The sequence below is a fragment of the Podarcis erhardii genome (genome assembly GCF_964252035.2).
Source record: "Podarcis erhardii genome assembly, chromosome: W".
Classification (NCBI taxonomy): Eukaryota; Metazoa; Chordata; class Lepidosauria; order Squamata; family Lacertidae; genus Podarcis; species Podarcis erhardii.
This window is the reverse complement of record NC_138506.1, coordinates 10,207,636-10,229,227: the sequence shown is the minus strand read 5'-3', so window position 1 is coordinate 10,229,227 and position 21,592 is coordinate 10,207,636.

Sequence of the window (21,592 nt, the reverse complement as noted above, 5' to 3'; positions counted from 1 at the left end):
GTTTTTTTCAGCGAGCTGGGGAGGAGGGAGAGAATAGCTCGCTAAATAGCAGCAAATTTTTTCGCAAGCAGGCTCTCTGTCCCTTCTCCTCCCCACTCAGCTGGCTAAATAGTAGCAAAGTTTTTCAGCGAGCCGGGAGGAGGGAGCTGTTTTTTTCAGCGAGCTGGGGAGGAGGGAGAGAATAGCTCGCTAAATAGCAGCAAATTTTTTCGCAAGCAGGCTCTCTGTCCCTTCTCCTCCCCACTCAGCTGGCTAAATAGTAGCAAAGTTTTTCAGCGAGCCGGGAGGAGGGAGCTGTTTTTTTCAGCGAGCTGGGGAGGAGGGAGAGAATAGCTCGCTAAATAGCAGCAAATTTTTTCGCAAGCAGGCTCTCTGTCCCTTCTCCTCCCCACTCAGCGGGCTAAATAGCAGCAAAGTTTTTCAGCGAGCTGGGGAAGAGGGAGAGAAGCAGAGCCTTTAAAGGAGCAAAGCGGAAGAGGAGAGGAGCCTTCTCTTATACCCCTCTTCTGCATTATTAACAGCATCCTTCTCCACCCACCCCACGCGTGCACCTTGTCCCTTGAGTGCTTTTCCTTCCCTCCCCACTTAAAACGTGGTTACAAAGCACGGATCCACATGGATCCTCAGGATTTTTGCACTGGGTCACCCCAAATTCACCATCAGATCACATAGCATGTCCATGGCTACAGCTTGCACCAAAAAAATCACACACCCACTGTTGCCTGGGGCCGCAGTGGTGCAAAAACGTGGTTACAAAGCACGGATCCACATGGATCCTCAAGATTTTTGCATTGGGCTACCCCAAATTCACCGTCAGATCACATGTCTGTGGCCACAGCATGAACCACAAAAATCATACATCCACTGTTTCGTTTAGAATATTTTTTTTCTTGTTTTCCTCCTCTAAAAACTATGTGCGTGTTATGGTCGGGTGCGTGTTATGGTGCGAAAAATACGGTATTTACCCTGCTCCGTGTTACTTCATTTTGAAATCCCCTCTTTCATCACAATTTAAATCCCTCTGTCTGACCAACTTAATTTGACCTTACAAGATTGAACGATTTTTGGATTTACTTATTGACTTTGATCTCTGAGGGCATTTGGCTATTTGGGTTTCTTTGTTTTCTAAGAAGTGAAAACAAACCGTGACTTTACACTTTGTTTTTTTTTTTACAATAATTTTTATTCAGTTTTTAGAACACATAATTAAAAAAAACCAGACACATCACAGAATACAAACAAACATAAACAAATCAAACATAAATAAATTCATAATCTTATTTTCTTGTAACTTCTTTCAATCGACTTCCCCTTACCTCCCTTTCGCTGCATCCCTATTTTAAAATTTTTTAGCAGCCCTTTAGTCAATTTATCCATTTAGTTCCCTTCATTAAATTCCCATAAATTTGTTAATTACAACTGTAGTTCTCTGCTTCTTACCCCTTGACATCTTAGCACTCCTCAATTTTACAACAGTTTTTAAGATATATTTTAAATTTCTTCCAGTCTTCTTCCACTGCCTCTTTCCCCTGGTCACGAATTCTGCCGGTCATCTCTGCCAATCCCATGAAGTCAATCACCTTTGTCTGCCATTCTTCAAGAGTAGGTAGTTCTTGCATCTTCCAATACTTTGCCAGAAGAATTCTTGCTGCAGTAGTAGCATACATAAAGAAAGTCCTATCCTTCTTTGGCACCAATTGGCCAACCATGCCCAGGAGAAAAGCCTCTGGTTTCTTAGTAAATGTCCATTTAAGGACTTTCTTAATTTCATTATAGATCATTTCCCAGAATGCTTTCACCCTCGGGCAGGTCCACCATAGGTGATAAAAGGTACCTTCATTCTCATTACATTTCCAACATTTATTATTGGGCAAATGGTAAATTTTTGCTAGCTTGACTGGGGTCATGTACCACCTGTAGATCATTTTCATTATATTTTCTTTTAAGGCATTACATGCCGTAAACTTAACACCAGTGGTCCATAACTGTTCCCAGTCAGCAAACATAATGTCATGACCGATATCCTGTGCCCATTTAATCATAGCTGATTTCACCGTTTCCTCCTGTGTATTCCATTTAAGCAGCAAATTATACATTCTTGACAGATTCTTAGTATTGGGTTCTAACAGTTCCGTTTCTAACTTTGACCTCTCCTTCTGAAATCCTATTTTCCTGTCCTCTTTAAATGTCTCATTTATCTGATAGTAATGCAGCCAATCTCGAACTTTGGACTTTAGTTTTTCATAACTCTGAAGCTTTACCCTTTCACCTTCATATTCTAAGATTTCACAATATTTTGGCCATTTAGAATCCATATTAAGTTTTTTCACCCCCTTGGCTTCCATTGGTGACAACCACCTGGGAGTTTTAGTTTCCAGTAAATCTTTGTATCTGCTCCAAACGTTATATAATGCTTTTCTAACAGTATGGTTTTTGAAACCTTTGTACACCATTGCCTTGTTATACCATAAGTATGCATGCCAACCAAAACAATTATCATATCCTTCCAAATCTAAGATGTCTGTGTTCTCAAGAAGTAGCCAGTCTTTCAGCCAGCAGAAAGCTGCTGCTTCGTAGTATAATCTTAAGTCCGGCAGGGCAAATCCCCCTCTATCCTTTGCATCAGTTAAAATCTTAAACTTAATTCTGGGCTTTTTGCCCTGCCAGACAAATTTTGATATATCTTTCTGCCACCTCTTGAAACAATCCATCTTGTCCAGAATTTGTAAGTTCTGAAACAAAAAAAGCATTCTAGGCAATACATTCATCTTGATAGTAGCAATTCGGCCTAACAAAGACAGTTTCAACCTTGACCATGTTTCTAAATCTTTCTTTACTTCTGACCAACATTTTTCATAATTATCTTTAAATAAATTCACATTCTTAGATGTTAAGTTTACCCCCAGGTATTTCACTTTCTTCGTTATCTCCAAACCTGTTTCACTCTGAAACCTCTCTCTTTCTTCCATTGTTAAGTTTTTCTCCAAAACCTTTGTTTTCTGTTTATTCAGTTTAAATCCTGCTACTTGACCAAATATTTCAATTAGTTCTAACACTCTTTTAGTACTAGTGTCTGGCTGTTGCAGAGTCAAGACTAGATCATCTGCAAATGCTCTTAATTTATAATATCTAGCTCCGACCTGAATTCCTTTAACCAACTGATCCCTTCTTATCATATTTAACAAAACCTCCAGGACTGATATAAAGAGTAGAGGGGATATTGGGCAACCCTGTCGTGTACCTTTTTCTATAGATATTTCATCCGTTACCACATTGTTTACAATTAACTTTGCTTTTTGTTCTGAATATATTGCACCTATACCATTTTCAAAACCTTGGCCTAACCCCATCCCTTGGAGATTCTTTTTCATAAAACTCCAGCAAATGTTGTCGAAAGCTTTCTCCGCATCCACGAAAATTAAAACAGCCTTTCTATTAATGTCAACTTCTAACAGCTCCAAAATATCGATAATGTTCCTCACATTAGCTGACATATGTCTCCCTGGGAGAAAGCCAGTTTGGTCCTTATGAATCTCCCCTAGTAACACTCTCTTCAATCTTTTTGCCAAAATGTCTGCAAAAATTTTATAATCCACATTAAGTAAAGATATAGGGCGGTAGTTTTTAACCTGGTTTTTTTCAGTCTCTGTTTTCGGTATAAGCGAGATGAAGGCCTCTTTCCACGATTCAGGTGCCTTTTTCCCCTCCATAATTTCGTTGCAAACTTCCTTTAATGGTTGTATTAACCAATCCTTCAGCATTTTGTAGTAACTGGCAGTCAAGCCATCTGGTCCTGGTGATTTTCCCAGTTGCATATTCTGGATGGCACCCTCTATCTCTTGTTCTGTTATTTTCTCATTCAGGATCCTTTTATTTTGTTCTGAAATTTTTGGTAATCCGTAATTTCTAAGGAATTCTTCAATTTCTTGTTCATTTACTGGCCCTTGTGTATATAATTTCCTAAAAAAACTTTGAAAACAATTACTTATCTCGTTGGGTTTGTAGATAGTCTTTCCCTCCATCTCTAAACTCGTCACTGTATTCAGTTTCTGCCTCTTTTTTAGTTGCCATGACAAAAGTTTCCCACATTTATCTGCAGATTCAAATGTTTTTTGTCTCATTTGCTTTATTTTCCATTCTATTTCTTGATTCATCAGTTCCATATATTGCATCTGATAATACTTTATTTCTCTCAAGATCTCTTGGGACTTTGGTTTGGACCTCAATTTCTTTTCTCCTTCTTTCATTTTTTCTAAAAAAAATTCTTTCCTCTCATTTTGTTTTTTCCTCTTTATAGAGTTCTGTTGAATTAGGAAACCTCACATCACGGCTTTGCTAGCGTCCCAGATTATTCTTTTCTCCACATCTGTTCTCAGATTTATCTCAAAGTAATCTTTCAATGTTTTTTGGGCCTTTTTATAAATCTCTTCATCTTTAAATAGGGTGTCATTCATTCTCCATCTGAAGGATCCAGTTGTTGTTAATTTCATCTCCATCTTTACAGCGTTATGGTCTGAGCAGGTTTTTGGGCAGATTTCTATTTTTTTGGTTCTTGGCGCCAGGCTGCTAGTAATCCAAATTTGGTCAATTCTTGTCCATGTCATTTTTGCTTCAGAAAAGAAGGTTCCCTCTCTTTCAAGAGGGTTCCTTGTTCTCCAAATATCAATCAAGTCCATAGTTTCAGTCATTTCAAAAAAAGTCTTTGGTAGTCTCCCCTCCTTTGAAATCACTTGTCTCTGTGCTTTATCCATGTTTGTGGAGACGACTCCATTCATATCTCCCATCAATACGATTTTATAATCCAAAAAGTCCATTAAGGTCTCATGCAACTTCTTAAAAAATTCGGCCTTCCCTTCATTTGGTGCATAAACTCCGACTATCAGAATTTTTTCTCCTTGAATTTGTATTTCAATTGCCAGGTATCTTCCTTGTTCATCTTTAAATATCATTTTTGGAGCCAATTTTTCTTTTGCATAGATCACCACTCCTCTTTTCTTCACTTTGTCTGATGAGATAAATTCCTGTCCCAATCTCTTATTTATCAATAATTTCCTGTGTGTCCTGACAATATGGGTTTCTTGCAAACATATTAAGTCTAACTGTTCTCTCTTCAAAATATGAAAAACTTGACGCCTTTTTCGGGGAAGGTTCAAACCATTACAGTTCCAGCTAAGAAGTTGCAGAGACATTTTGTTACTAAGTACCTGTTCCTCCAACTGCTCCAAGTTTCTGTTCTTCTTCTGTTGGTGGTAGCAAAAGTCCAAATGACAGATTAGCAATGTCGGTTGGTTCTTCCTCGTCTACAGTTCCTTTCTGCAAGTCTTCTCGGTATCTCCCCAAAAACTGTTCTTTGTCTTGGATTGTTCTTATTTTGATCTTCTTTCCTTTGAAGTTAAAGGACAAACCCTGTGGAAATTCCCATCTAAAAGGAATGGCGTTTTTCTTGAGCAGATCAGCCAATTCTTTAAAGAGGGTTCTCACCTCCAAAATGTATTTAGGGATATCTTTAAAAATCTGTACCTGAGAATTTTGGATCACCAAGGCTTTTTGGTAGTGTAGATTCAAAATTTTATCTCTCTGTTCCTTGGATCCCAATGTGATTAAACAGTCCCTTGGTTTCTTTGTCTGCCTCCTACCTAGCCGAAAGGCTGTTGTTATTTCAATCTCAACTCCTTCTCCTTCTCCCCATTCCTCATGCCAAAATTCTGCAAAGTTGTTTTTTAGGAATCCCACAAGGTTGTCGCCCTCACTCTCCGGAACCAATCTAAGTTTTAGATTCTTCTCCTTTCTCTGTAGTTCCCATAAAGAGAGGGTCGCATCATGTTCATTTACTTTTTTTTCGATCGGCTCAAATCTTCCCCTTGTTTCCTCTGCAGTTTTTTTTGCACTTTCAGCAATCCTTCTTGTTTCAGAGCTTTCTTGAATTAATTTATTTATAGAATCTGTATTAGATGACACGCTTGCCGTGTTCAAGTCCAATCTTGCTGTCAATTCTGTCAATTTTTTAGAATTTTCTGTGGACTGCTTTGTCAGTTCTATAGATTGCTTTGTCAGAGCTTCCAAAGATTGATTTATTTTGACCAGTGCCTGAGTCATAGATTCCATAGAAGCTGTTACTGTCTTTTCCTGTGCAGCTGGTGTTATATCTGGTATTGAGCTCCTTTTCTTCTGTGCTTGTGCTTGTGCTTGTTTTGATTTATGTCTAGTTACTATCTCATCCACAGGGCCGCTCATGGCCTCAAGGTCGTTCTCACAGAGTAGACTTGCAAGTGGAAAATCCCACTGTTTCTTTTTTCAATGTACAAAGTTTCTCTTTAAACCCTCTAGAGGGAGCATTCAATTGTATCCAAAAGGAAATGAGTAACAAAGAAGCAAGGGAAACATAGAGCAATGAGCCAAAAAGTTCAAGAGTCAATACTGTAAATCCACAAATGTTTCAGTTTAACCATAAGTTCAACAGCTTTGTTAAAGTCCAACAGCTAAGTTTCCAGAGAAACCTTACTTTGTATCCAATTTAGACTGACAGTTCTCCTTTCCCGGTGCCTTGCTCAGGCAGCTCGATCTAGGGGGGGTTTGGCGGTGAAAAGTCTTTTTTTTTTTGCAATTATTTCCACGCAGGAACAATATCCAATTTTATCTTCCCCCCTTCTCCTGCCAATTGGGGGGAATGTTAAGTCCAATGTCAGGTTTGACAGTTTGCAAAAGGTTTTTCCTTCAAATACAGCTTGCTATTTTCGTTGCTTCGCTAATCATGCAGTTCGGGGGGGCAGACTTCCTTGTTTAGTGCCTTCCCCGTTTTCAGCCAATTTCCAAATTTAATGTCCCGTTAAGTCCCTCAATTTTACTCACGGGTGTTGCAGTCAAATCTTTATTTCAGGAAGGAATCGGCGCTCTCCGTTCATGGCGACGCGGCTTCACTCCACAAGCTGGGTAGCAACTCTCAGCACCGCGCTCACCCCGATGCCGCTCCGGAGCCTTTAAAAAGGCTCCTTTACAGTGCCGGGGGGCGCAGAAGGTGCCCGCCGAGTCTCCTTGTTTACAGGCTTCCGCGCCTGTAATTTTAGGGGTCCCCCGCTCGCCGTAGCGGGTCAGACCCGAACTTGCGGAGCAGTCCTGCCTCGGAGCTCGAGGCTAGGACCGCCATTAAACGATGGCGCCGACCGGAAGTACCCGTGACTTTACACTTTGAGGTTTCTTTTTTCTCCCCCCCCCCTTTTTTGGGGGGCCTGGGCAAAATAACAAGCATGGAAGACTCCATATTTAAGCTGGATTAAGATGGATTAATGCTTACAAATTGCGGAAGATAACAGAATTGATTAGAGGGGACTAAGACTGATTAGGATTAACTGTAAATTATTTCTTATTGGTAAAAAAATTGTTTCTCCTCAATTTTTTATTTTTTTTTATTTTTTGCTATTCGCTCTTTCTGGGAAAATGATGCAAATAGGTCTATTTCTCAATTAAGTTTAAAAGCATCTTGGTTTAATTAGGGAAACAAGTCAAGCCCTATTAGAGGACCTGGTTTGGGGTTTTTGCTGGGAAAAGACATTTAATTTAGATGTCTTCCAATGTTAAGACTCCAATTTAATTTTTGACTTCCGGGTTGGCGCCATAGCCGAATGGTGGATTTCCTCCGAGCTCCGGAGGGAATCTACTCGACAGGGGTCGGGTCCTGCCGCGCCAGCGATGCGGGGACCCTCAAAAACCACGGGCGCGGAAGCCCGTGGACCTGGTGACTCGGCGGGCACCGTTTGCACCCTCCCCGACCCGCGAAGGAGCCTTTTTAAAGGCTGCGGAGCGAAGGACGGGGAGCGGCGCGGTGCTGTGAGTCTTCTGCTTCCCCTGCCGAGCGAAGCCGCATGCCATTCGACGGAGAGCGCTAACTTCTTCTTTGGAAAAATTTGGACTAAATCTAAAAACAACAACCCGTGAGTAACTTGGAAATTGGATTTAAAAATTTCTTGGATTTGGTACGAGCGGGGGAGGTACAAAAAGGAAGTCCGTCTCCCCCCTATTGTATACAATTTAAAGCAAGGATTTTGACTACTAAGGTTGAGAGAAGAGTCTTTTCTTTATCTGATAAAAGTTATTAATTCCACGGATTGACAGTATAAGTAATTGTGCTGGAGGAGAAGAGCTAATTTTCTGAGTTAAAGTGCCACCCATCCCGGGACCGGGAGTGATCTGCGAGAGGAGCCTGCGGAGGAGACATAGAAGATTTTGACAGCTGTCAAACTAGCTGTCAAAATCAGAAAAAATAGAGAACTTCATTTCCGATGTCTTTGCTGGTTACATTTGATACAATATAGTTAATTGTTGAAAATAAAGAAGAATTGAAACAAACTAACTTGGCTTTTGGGTTGGAAGTGAAAGGAATACTGAATAACCAGAATCCCTCTAGTGGGGGTTCAGGGACATTACAAAAATGGAAATAGGTCAAAAAATACTAGCTGACCTGGATGAGGTTAGGTTTCTCGTGAGAAAGTTGTGTAAGTTACAAGAACAAGGTCATGTTTTGTCTACAAGTGCCACAACTTTGAAGCCAACAGTAAAGGAATCTACTGAGCTGGAAAAGGACTTGATGTACAAAATCCAGGCAGCTGAACAAGAAAAGAAACTTGAGCAGGAGGAGCAGGAAGGAGGGGCTGCAATGTTGCAGAAGGCAAAGGAAAGCAGGAGGCCTGTCAAGATGGACATAAAAGAAAATAAGAACTGGATGACAAAAACTGGGTTTGAATTGGAAAATGAGGAATGGAAGGATCTCCTTTTGTGGAGATCTGAAGACCTATGGTCTACAAATCTGATCAAGGTGGAAGATGGAACCTTTTGGCCATTTGGACTTAGAAGGATTGAGAATCAAGATTTGAGCTCAACTTTTAAATATGGAGATCCGGCTGGAAGGAACATGGACATTATAGGGATAGTGCCCCTCCGAGACTTGGTGTTTAATATAAAAGACTTTCAAAGAAACCGGCAGAGAGGGACTGAGAGAGATTTAAGGGCCTCATACGTGAGGCTGCCGGGCTGATAATAGATGGACTAATGGACAATGGCTTGGGGATCGAAACCGGGGAAGGGAGGGTGGGGTCTGGAAATCCAAAAGGTGTACTAAAATATTCTGATTTATTCTATTTCTTTTTCTTTCTATGTTGTCACTAGTATTGAAATGGGGAATTCGTGGAAGGAGAACTGGGCCGATCTTAGAAAAAGTTTTCAAGTATAATGATTGATGTATATATGTTAAAAGTTGATATATAAAGTGAATTTAATATAACAACAAACTAAGGTTAAAAATTTAGGGAGAAGAACTTGTTGAACAAATTTTTGGACAGGGAATACAAGAAGGGGAGGCGAGGGGAAGTTGTGGGGAAAAGGTATTGAAAATATGGATTGTAAATGCTGAATTTTTTTTTAAAAAAAATTTTGTTCTATGTACTATTTGAAATTCTAATAAATATCATTTTTTTTAAAAAAAGACTCCAATTTAATTTTTTAGGCCTTGAAGTAAAATACAACCTCTACATTAAGCGTTTTAAGGTAATGTGGCTTTTGGATGGAGTCCGGCACGCTTCCCTGTGCCCCACTGGACTCCCGTGGATAGCTCTCCGTCAGCTTCCTGTAGCAGAGTCGTCGCAGCGGTAGAAAACTGTTGCAGTGTGTGTGTAATAAATCAGACTGCACGCAAGCGTTCTTGCTTATCTCTAACAGTCTTTAATCGTGTAGAAAAACATTATAAATCAGCCCGGCGAGAGAGCGCACATCTTGCTGCCTCGCCGCAAAAGCGAAAGAAAAAAAGAACACAGAGAAAACACTCCTCTCTGCGAACATGACCACGCCTCAGAATGTGAGACGTCACTCAGAACTGTTTAACCCTGTAAGTTCTGATTCTCTTCACACTTTAGTAGATATCCATTGGATTTAAAGAGGAAATTATGAAATAATCTGTTCCTGTACTTGTATGATGCTTTTTATCTAGATTGGACTGTGTTCTGCCCTGTTACGTACTATTGGTAACAAAGTTACATTCTGGTCTGGAATTTTTGGGGGGACGATATTGGGAAGTACGGGATCTAGTCAGAGAAAGAGAGAGAGATTGTGCACCCTCTAAGGGAGAGTTTAGGTAATAAGATTGACAATTGGGGAAAAAGCAACGCATAATGTCGGTGGGGAATGGAAAGAAGGCGGTAGGGACCCCGGGGGAAAGGAAAGCATCTCGACAAGAGGAAATCAAAGATTTAGATTTTTTGTGGTTAAAGATTAAGGAGGAATTTAAACAAAGTGAGGTACATATGGAAAACAAATTAGGAGAGTTGCAAGACAGGATAGACAAGAAAATAGAAGGGGCCGTAGGAGAACTTGCTAGTAAGATCCAAGACTTGTCAGTTAGGTCAAAATCTATTGAAGATTCAAATAGGAAAATCCAAAAGGAAATGAAAGAACAAAAGAAAGAGACAGAAAAAATAAAGGAGGAAATAAGAGAATGGAACAATAGACAAGACCAACTGTCGGACAATATTGCTATGGTAGAAAGGCGGCAGAAACAGCTCAATTTAAAATTTAGAGGAGTTGGAGAAGACGTAAATGAGAATGTAAAAGAAAAAATGATTAGAGAGCTTTCTAAATGGCTAGAATTGAAAGAGGAAGAGGTAGCTTACACGGTAGATAAGGCATTTAGGATTAGAGGGAAAACACAACAAACCAAATCGAAAAAACTTGTTGGTGATAGTCTAGTAGTCTTCAACTCAATTGGTATGAAAAAGATGATTCTAAGAACGAGTTATAAAAAAAATAATAATTGGAGGAAGACCTATTGTTATATTCAAAGAAATTCCAATCAGGCTCTTGCGCAAAAGGGACGGATATAGACAAATAGTAAGTGTCCTGAAAAGGAATGCTATATCCTATAGATGGGAATTCCCAGAAGGGATTACCTTCTATTACAAGGACAAGAGATTCAGACTGTTGAATACCCAAAAAGTGGAAAAATTTCTTAGAAGATATGAGAAGGAGCTTGGAAAAGTGGAAGAAAGATTTGAAGAAAGAGAGAGAATTACTGAGGAGAAAAAGAAAAGGAAAGAGAAAGAAAAAGAAAAAGAGAAAGAGGAAAAAGGGAAAGAAGTAGAGGAGGAAGAGGAAGAAGAAGAGGAAGAAGGTGCAGTGGGAGGAGAAGAAGAGGAAGAAGAAGAAATTACAAGGAATAGAAAAACTAGACTATAAGCCTGAGAACGTGGGTAGTATAAATAAAAAAAAATAAAAAAATAAAAAATATATAATAATGACTCTAAAATTTATATCTTGGAATGTGAATGGATTAAATGACAAATCTAAAAGGAATAAAATCTCAAAAGTTTTGATGAAAAAGAATTTTGATGTGATATGTTGCCAGGAAACACATGTGGCCAAAAAACATAAACATATTCTGATAAACAAAAGGTTGGGGGTTGAATTTATTAATTCAGATGCCAACAAAAAAAGAGGGGTAGTGATATATGCTAAAGAAAAATGGGAGCCCAAATTAATATGTAAAGACAAGGAAGGGAGAATTTTAGGAATACAAATTAATCGTCAGGGAGAAAAATTCAATGTGGTAACTGTCTATGCCCCAAATACGAATAAGGCAGAATTTCCCCAAAAACTGGAACAATTACTATTAGATTTAGAGATGCATAAACTGATCTTACTCGGTGACTTAAACGGAGTACCAAGTCCAGAACTAGATAGAAGTGCAAAAAGGAAAAAATTGAGTCAAGGGAAATTACCAAGATCGTTTAAAAACCTCGAAGAAAATCTAGATATGATTGATATTTGGAGATATAAAAACCCGCTGACAAAACAATTCACATACTTTTCAGAACTGCACCAGAGCTGGGGAAGAATAGATCAGATTTGGGCAACAAGAGAGTTAGCAACAAGAGTAGAAAAATGTGAAATACAACCCAGAACGCTGTCCGACCATAATTCAATAACTCTGGAAATTAAATGTGGAATTCAGGGGGTGTACAGGTGGAGAATGAACGAACATCTATTTGAATACGATGAGGTGACCGAGAAGGCCAAAAGCACCTTGAAAGACTTTTTCGACCTAAACCTCAATAAAGAGACAAATATCGATATAGTTTGGGACACCAGTAAGGTCGTGTTAAGAGGCTTCCTAATTCAGTTACAGGAAAAAATAAGAGAACAAAAGAAAGAGGGAATCTAGTCACAATTAAGAGAATATGAGAAAAAATTAATAAAAAATCCCTGTGACGAACAGAGTAAACAGATATCTAGATTGCTTCAATCACAATACTCAATGATAATAAACCAAGAAGTCGAATGGAGAATTAAATCAATGAGGCAAAAAAATTTCGAATCAGCAAATAAAACCGGGAAATTTTTGGCGTGGCAGCTACGAAAAAGGAAAAAACAAAAGGCGATTAATATAAAAATAGAAGATCGACTCGTGGAAGACCCAAAGGAAATAAAGGAAAACTTTCTTAAATTCTTTGAAAAATTATATAAAAGAGAAGAAGATATAATAGAAATAGGAAAATATTTAGAAAACAGTAGAATAACATCTATAACAGAGGAAGAGAAAGCCCAATTGAATGAGTCTATAAAAATAGAGGAAGTCAAGGAGGCAATAAAGAGAATGAAACCAGGGAAAGCACCGGGTCCAGATGGATTATCGGCCAAATATTATAAAGTCCTGGAGGAATTTTTAGCCCCAGTGCTATGCGATGTAATTAACAATATACTACTGGGAGGGAAGATACCGGACTCCTGGAAAGAAGCGCATATCACGTTGATACCTAAAGCGGACTCAGACAAACTGAATGTAAAAAACTATAGACCGATATCGCTTCTCAACAATGACTATAAAATATTTCCTGAAATAATGGCTAATAGACTCAAGAAATATCTGAAAAACGTAATACACACGGATCAAGCTGGATTCCTTCCTAATAGACAATTAAAAGACAATGTAAGGCACATAATAAACATTATCGAATATCTGGAAAAGAAGAATGAAATCCCTGCGGTTTTAATTTTTATCGATGCAGAGAAGGCATTCGATAATGTATCCTGGCAGTTTCTACTAAAGTGTATGGAGAAAGCAGGGATAGAAGGTGCCTTCTTGGAAGGAATCAAAGCAATCTATTCAAGTCAAAGAGCTAAATTGATTATCAATAATAACTTAACTGATTCATTCGTGATCTCGAAGGGTACAAGACAAGGTTGCCCCTTGTCACCGCTTTTATTTATAATGGTACTAGAAGTAATTGCAAACAAGATAAGGAAAACACCAGAGATACGGGGGATCAGAATTGGGCTGAAAGAATATAAATTGAAAGCATATGCTGATGACTTGGTAATATCGTTGGAGGAACCAAAAAAAAGTGTTGACAAAGTTCTAGTACTATTAGAGGAATTTGGGAAAGTATTGGGCTTTAAACTAAATAAAATCAAAACCAAAATGATGGTTAAGAACTTGGGAGAAGATTCAAAGAGACAGTTGGAATCTCAATTTGGAATCAAAGAAGCAAAAAAGGTAAAATACCTGGGAGTCTGGCTAACCACGAAAAGCATAAATCTATTGGCAGATATTCAAATTCAAATTCAAATTTATTTACGGCTATTAGCCCATAAAATATGTACAAACATAAAAGCACAGAAGCATAAAAATCAATACATCTAGCAACAGAAGGGGAACACCACGATGCAAGGGTGGGTCATTGAGCAGTGACAAATAACAGCTTGGGGCCCGGAAAGATCCAAGGGACGGTTCACAGAAAAAGGAGAACTGGAGACGAGATCCGTCGTGCACTCTCATCATAACTGTCCGATTAGTTTTTTTGTTGTTGTTGTTGTTTTTTGGTGGTTTTTGTGTGTGAGATAACCGCATTCAGGAATCTCGCCACCTGCAGAGTTACAGAAGGATCCGTATCCTGCAAAAGCAGTGCGGCATGTGACTCAACAGGTCTGCCAACCAAGCGCAGTAAAGCATGGCCCAGGAATTTAGTCCTGGCTATGCTATGTAAGGGACAGTTGAACATTATATGTGGAAGAGATTCAACTGTTTTCCCATCACACTCGCATAGCGGAGACACCAAACCCTTGGAAAATCTGTGGCTCAGCAGGTTCGATGGAAAAACATTGAACCTTGCACGAATAAATGCAAGTCGGTGTGGTACAGATGAAAGAGATGACATGTATGATGGAAGGCCAAGTGGTGGGGTTATTCCGTGATACCTGGGGGAGCAGACACCCCCACCCCTGGAGAGGTTGTGTTGATTTTCAATGTCTGCTAATCTTTGCTCGATAAGGCTTTTGGCTGAGCGTAGGTTCATCTTTAAGGAGTCCGCTGGGGAAATTCCGATGCTCAGAAGTTTGGCATGGATTTTTCCTACCCACAGATTAACAAAGTCATCCCGCCAGAGGCACTGAAAGAGGTAGTGGTCGGGAAGCCTATGCCAGCTGGACAGCCAATAGCCAAAGACTCGCTTCCAGATGACAGTCTCCAGTGATGCAATCCTTAACTCCAGATGTATGGCTGCATTGCTCACACACATGGGGAGTTTCAGGAGGCGACGGAGAAACTGATTCTGCAATATCCCCAGCGATGTTAAATTGGACCCTGGGGCCCAGAGCGGGGCAGCATAACAGAGGGTGGAAACCACTTTTGCGTGGTACACCTTCAATGCAGAAGGGATGTGGGAGGCTCCGTCAACCGCAAAAAATTGGAGTAGAGTGTAAAGTATTGTTTTCCCTTTGTTCAGTAAATACTGTATCTGTGGCTTCCAGCTTAGGTTGTAGTGAAAAAAGACTCCCAGGTATTTAAATTTGAAAACCTGTTCTAATTGGACTCCATCTAACTTCCAGCTGTAAGTTTTCCGAGACCTGGTAAAGACCAGTACTTTAGATTTTCCATGATTGATTGTCAGATGGTTGAGTTTGCAATAAGCTGCAAAAACCTTTAGAGCTCTGCATAAACCGACTCTAGAGTAGGAAAGGACCGCTGCATCGTCAGCATATAAAAGCAGAGGGCAGCGAAAATCAGCTAGGCAGGGGGCATGAATGTTGGCTTGAGACTCACTCAGAAAGAGCTTCATGTCGCTAATAAACAAGTTGAAGAGGAGTGGGGCCAAAATGCAGCCTTGGCGCACTCCTCTATTTATTGGGACCTCATTGGATAGGTTTCCCGCCGGAGTGAGTCTCACTCTAGCCGACGACCCGTGGTGTAATTGGGTTATAAGCCATAACAGCCTTCTATCTATGCCCCATCTCTCTAATTTCTTCCATAGACAGTTTCTTGGAATACTGTCGAAGGCAGCCTTTAAGTCTATGAAAGCGACACATAAGCGCCCCCGACTCGGGGCAGAGTATTTTCTGGCAAGATGATACATAATTACCATATGCTCAGTGGTCGAATAATTGTTCCTAAAGCCCGCTTGCTCATGGCCAATCAAATTTGAGTCGTATGCCCAATGGGACAGCTTAGACAGCAAAAATTTTGCATAGATTTTCCCGATGATAGACAAAAGGCTGATGTTCCGATAGTTCTCTGGGTCAGCAGGGGGACCCTTTTTATGGACTGGTACGATCACGGCCTCCTTCCATGACCTAGGGATAAGCCCCGTAGAATTAATTGCATCAAAGACTTTGGCCAGAATTTCGGCCCACCACCTCGGTTGCGCAACAATAGCCTCAGCAGGGACTAGATCCGGCCCAGGGGCTTTGCCCGTTTTCAGATCTAGTATCAAGTCCATTATCAGTTCTGGGTCGGTAGAGGGCCACAAAGGTAGATGGTCGGCTCGGAATTCCGTGGGTGAGTTGGATTCCTCTGCCAAAGAGAAATATTTACTCAAGAATTGTTCCCATGTGGGCGCAGGGATAATCGCCAGTGGGTACTTCCTTCCTCTTTTGTTTATCAGAGCCCCAAATTCCTGTGGTCTGCGGGATCTAGAGGCCGCAATCAAGGCTCGCCAGCGCTTTTGGTACCACTCGCGTTTGGCCAGCTTTAAAGTCTGTTTGTATGCTCTTTTGGCTTGTAAATAGGAGGATGGTAGAGCCTGGGCATTAGAGTTTTTGTATTCATTATAGATAGAATGAAGAAGGGATCTTGCTTGTTTGCAAGAGGTGTTAAACCAAGGGGCCCCAGTACTGCAATGCGCCACTTTCACCTTTTGAGGAGGTGATGTAAAAAAAGTGGTAAGGTTTGTTATAAGAAGGTTAAAAAGTTTCAAAACCGAATTGGAATCTTGTAAATCAGTAGTTATTTGAGGTAGATAGGCAATGATTTCCCTATGAAAAAATTCCTGGTATTTTTGGGCCACAGCCTCCGACCATTTGATCCCTCTTATTTTGGTCGATGATGAGGTTTCCAGAAGGACTGAGTGTTTATAGTCCTTCTGGCACCGGAACAATGACAAAGTGGTCACTATTGGAAGGTGATCACTGAAATGTTGGTTTTCAACTTGGAAGGAAAGTACATTAACGGCCAAATTTGCAGAGATCAAGAAGTAATCGATAACACTGTTAGATGCTAGTCCCAGGTGAGTGAACTCCCCTGGTATGTCGGGGGGGAAGGTGCCGTTCAAGAAGACTAGATTCAGGCGAATGGCCATTTGGTAAAGGGTCACTCCTGCTTTGTTTACTCTGTTGTCCTTTGAAGTTCTAATTCTGGCATGTTCCAAGTCAAAGTTGTCCAAGCATGGGGGAGTCCACCATTTGGACTTGGTTAGTAGGTCCCAATTTGTGGCAATACGAGCATTAAAGTCTCCCCCAATTAAGGAGTACGAGTTAGGGCATTTGGTATGACATGACAATAGGTGATTTTCAAATGATTCCCATCTCCAATCAAGATCAGGTGCAGAGCCTTCAGGGGGGAGATAGACATTAGTAATTAGTAATGAGGACTTCCCTTCTGCGATCAGTCCAGATAGAGCAAAAGGCGGGGAAGCCCGTACCAGAGTGAATTTGGCGTGAAGTTGGAGTGAGATCCCAATCAAAAGACCCCCTTTGGGGCGACCACCTTTCAAGGAAGGGGAGGCCGGAAGTGTTAGAAGATCGAAGCCGTCTATGGTAATCTCTTCCTCATCCCATGTTTCTTGGAATAGAATGATATTAAATGAATTTATGTACTTCCTAAATTCGGGGTCTGATTTTTTGGTTCTCCAACCAGCAATGTTCCAGCTGAGTATTGATAATGTCAGATCCTTGTGCTGTCCCGGTAATTGTCACTTTGAGTTGTTTAATAGGTTCTTGGAGGTAGAAGGAGGACCCATAAAAAAATCAGTAATTTTAGTTTGTGCGGATAAGGTCTTCTTCTGTGTTGATCGAATCCATGATTTGGTAACGTTAACAGGCAGGGAGGGCTTTGCCGGGGAGGAAGAATTAGGCAAAGTTGGTGAGGTCTGAAGCTGTTCATTGAGGTGAGTAGTAGTAGGTCTTTGATGGGCTATACTAGTAGATCCGTCAGAGTTGTCAGTCTTAGCCAGGGTAGCGCTAAGAGGTGTTCCGGCCATCACTTGTAGTTGCTGTGCAGATGGAGAAGAATTAGCACGCAGATGTATAGAAGGGCATGAGCGTGGGGATGGTGCATGCATAATCATTTCCTGGTGATCTTCAGACAGGGAAGATTCTAACTCTGGCATTGAAGCAAAGGATTCATCAACTTCCATATTTTGATTGGACATAAGGTCTGAGATGGGAGTGTTGAGTTTATCGACTTCCTCCACGGTAGAATGGTGCTGTTGGTCAACAGGTGACTGCTGATTCAGATCAGTAGGGGGTAACAAAATAGCAGGTTGAAAGCTTATCAAGGCATTTGATGGAGACGCCTTGTGGGACGTGGAGCGCCTGCTCTCCTCTCTCGTCGGCATAGAGGGGTCCCCTTGCGATAGGAGTCTTTGTTTGAGTAGATCCAATCTATCGAGAATAGCCTGCTGTTCTTCTGAAGGGAGTTTTCCATAAGAGGAGATAAGATTTCTCTCTTCAGGGATATTTCAATCTCCGCTTGCAATTGGATCATTCCTCAGCGTAACTAGATGGGCACTTGGGATCGCAGGTGGAACAGGGGGTAGCCGGCTAGGTGTTTTTTCCTTTATAATAGGGACAGAAGGAGGTAACGGGCATTCATTGCCGGTTAAGATGTTGGCAAAAAGAGGTTTGACACTCGTGTCCTTAAAGACTCTTGTTGTTACAATCTCCCAGGCTGCCAGCCGATCTTTTTGTCTTGCGAGAAGATGTGGGATCCTTGCAGACTGGAAGGAGAGCATAAATTTCCTTGGCCAGGGCGTGGCATTTAGGGGTACTACAGATATAAGATCTATCTGGAAAAAAGGGATATTTAGCAAGTCACGTAGGTACCCTTTAGCCATCCTCAGGTTATTCCACCTAAGTCTGGGGGCATCACGGGAAAAAATGGATAGACATATTTTATTAGGTTGAAAAATCAAGGATTGCTTGTTCCTTTGGGGCAGTGGCAGCCTGCTTCTAGAACCCTTAAGGTGAGATTTCTGGTCATGTTGTCTCTTTAAGGCACTTACAAGCTGCACAGGAGATTGATGCAAATTAGATAGCTCAGTTGAGGAAGATGGATGAGTCAGAAGGGCTTGTGAAAGTTTATTCAAAGATAAAGAAATCCCTTCCAATTCCTTGAAAATGAAGCTTAAAGTCCTGATTACTAGTTGTATTTGATCAGGTACTAATTCATGGGCAGTTTGCCCTGATGCGTCCTGTTTTAGTGACGGCGAAGGTGTAATTAAGGTGTCAGGGAGGAGGGCTTCCCTATGGCTTCCATCCCCCCCTGGATCAACTGGCTTTTCCAGCTCCCCTTGACCGTACAGAGGCCAAAAGCGGTTGTATGTTTCGACCACAGAAACAATTACTTGCTCTGTTTGGCTGTTATTGTTAGTAGGTGGTGAGGAAGATTCAAGCTTTGACTGCTTTACTCTTGGAGGTGAACAATCTTTCTCAGCAGATCTTGGTCGCTTGCCATGACCCATTTGTCACTGTCTCACTGACTACGGAGGTTAAAAGTAGAGATAAGCGGAGATAAAAAGAAAACTTATCTTTTGTGGACACAACTCCTCTGCTACTCCTCCTCCAGTGCTCACATAACCCAGTCTTCAAGGCGGCGTTTCTAATCAGCAGCAGGCTTTCTCAGCAGAAGGTTTGAATATCCTTGTTAATACGTATATTGGCCACGACTGGCCGACAGTAGAGATAGAACGGTTAAAACTTCTAATAGAGGTAAAGTAATTAAAAGTCTAATAAAAACAGCTATAAAAACGGCTATAAAAGGCTGTAAAAGGCTATAAAAGGTTTGTAATCCAGGAGGGTTCACGGAGGAGAAGTTGTTACAGCCGCCATCTTGACTCCATCCGAGCTATTGGCAGATAATTACATAAACACCTGGAAAGAAATTCAAAAGGAACTAGATATTTGGAATAGGATGAAACTCTCTTGGTCAGGTAGAATGGCAGCAATTAAGATGTGTATACTGCCGAAACTTCTATTTTTATTTCAAAATGTCCCAGTGATTAGAGGAAATTCTATATTCAAAAACTGGCAAAAAATTCTCTCTAAATTTATATGGCAAGGAATTAGATTTAAATTTATATGGCGAGAATTAGATTTAAATTGTTAACGGACAGAAAAGATAGAGGAGGATTTGCGGTCCCAAATTTGAGATTGTATTATGAAGCCTCGTGCCTTTGTTGGCTCAGAGAATGGATTGTCTTAAAAAACACAGATCTGTTGGATTTAGAAGGCTTCGATTTAAGATTCGGTTGGCACGCCTATCTCTGGCAGAATAAGGAAAAGGTGCATAAAGGCTTCTCAAATCATATCATCAGAGGATCCTTGTTAGAGGTGTGGGAAAAGAATAGGAAATTGTTGGAAAAAAATACCCCTTGGTGGTTATCGCCCATTGATATCTTAACCATAAAAAAAATGAATATAGAAGGTGAGAGATGGACCTATGAAGACCTCCTGGAAAGATCTGAAAAAGGATGGAAAAGCAGACCCTATGAAGAGCTAAAAGACAAACTAACAGGCTGGCTGCAGTACCATCAAATTAATGCCTTATGGAAAGAAGACAAAAAAACTGGGATGAATGAGAAAAAATCTAGGTTCCAGGTAGAGATTATAGAAAGTAAAACCAAACTTCTATCCAAAATGTATAACTAGAATGGAATACTAAGGATGAGGAGGTCAAGGAAATTATGATAAAATGGGCAATAAACTTTGGATATAATTTGGATTATGATAATTGGACGAGGCTATGGAATAAAGGTATGAAATTTACTGCCTGCACCACCCTTAGAGAAAATATGGAAAAGATGATGTACCGTTGGTACATCACCCCCGTGAAATTAGAAAAAATGTATAAGACCGGGGATAATAGGTGTTGGAAGTGTAAATCCAAAGAAGGCAGTTTCTATCATATGTGGTGGAAGTGTGAAGAAATAAAAAAAATTTGAGAAGCCATATGCAATGAATTGAAAAAGATACTTAAATACACCTTTGTTAAAAAACCCGAAGCCTTCCTCCTAGGTATGATCGGAGACGAGATTAAAAAAGAAGACTACATAATGTTTCAATATGCAACTGTAGCTGCTAGGATTCTACTAGCACAAAATTGGAAAACCCCTAATATCCCGACAGTTAAAGATTGGCAAATTAAACTATTTGAATACTTAGAATTGGCAAAAATGACGCAGAATATCAGACAGCAAAAAGATACAAAGTTTAATGACGATTGGACCAAATTTATAACATATATGGAAACAAATTCTAGAAATCTAAAAATCACAGTAGGTTTAACATAATTCTTGTGATGCATAGATGATATAAAATGAAAACTGCATAATGGAATTACAATCTTATATAATCCAAAACCGAGATGGAGGGAAGTCAATTCGTGTGTTTCTTTTTTGGTCCGTTTAGGTTTTCTGTTGTTTGTTCTTGTTCTTGTTCTTGTTCTTGTTTTTGTTTTCTTTTTTTCTCTTTTTTATGTACGGTTGTTTTGTTTTTCTGTTTCCTTATGAAAATTAATAAAAAGAATTTTTTTAAAAAAAGAGAGACTATTCAGCTCTCAAAGCCCTGGATTACTATCTTATTGCTAATGAATGGAACAGAAAAAGCTACCTACTTTTTTTTTTATTAGTACAGTGTGCTAAGTACTAGAAGCCTAACTTGAGTCCATATGTAAAATTCTTCAAAGGTTGCCTATAATTAGCAGTGGGTGGTGTCAACACACCCAAGAATCCCGTGTCCTGCTAGCCCTCACCTGATGCCACAACCTGAGTCCTAGGAGGGTCAGCCATACACCCCACAAATTTAAGACCTTGAAGAACAGGCAGGGTCTCCTGGAACCAAGGTCAATCAGTGAGAGTAACTTTTTCATGGGGGCCTCAAGGTCTCAAATTTAGATACTGATCAGTTTGTTGTAGGCTTGCCATACATCAGGAAAATTCAAAGCTCAACTTTGCAGGTGTCAGGAATTTTACTTTTTGAAATATGGCAATCCTAGTTTGTCGGCATTTGATAACTTTTGCAACTTGTTGTTATGCACATCAGAGCAAAATAAAAAGGGCTAGGA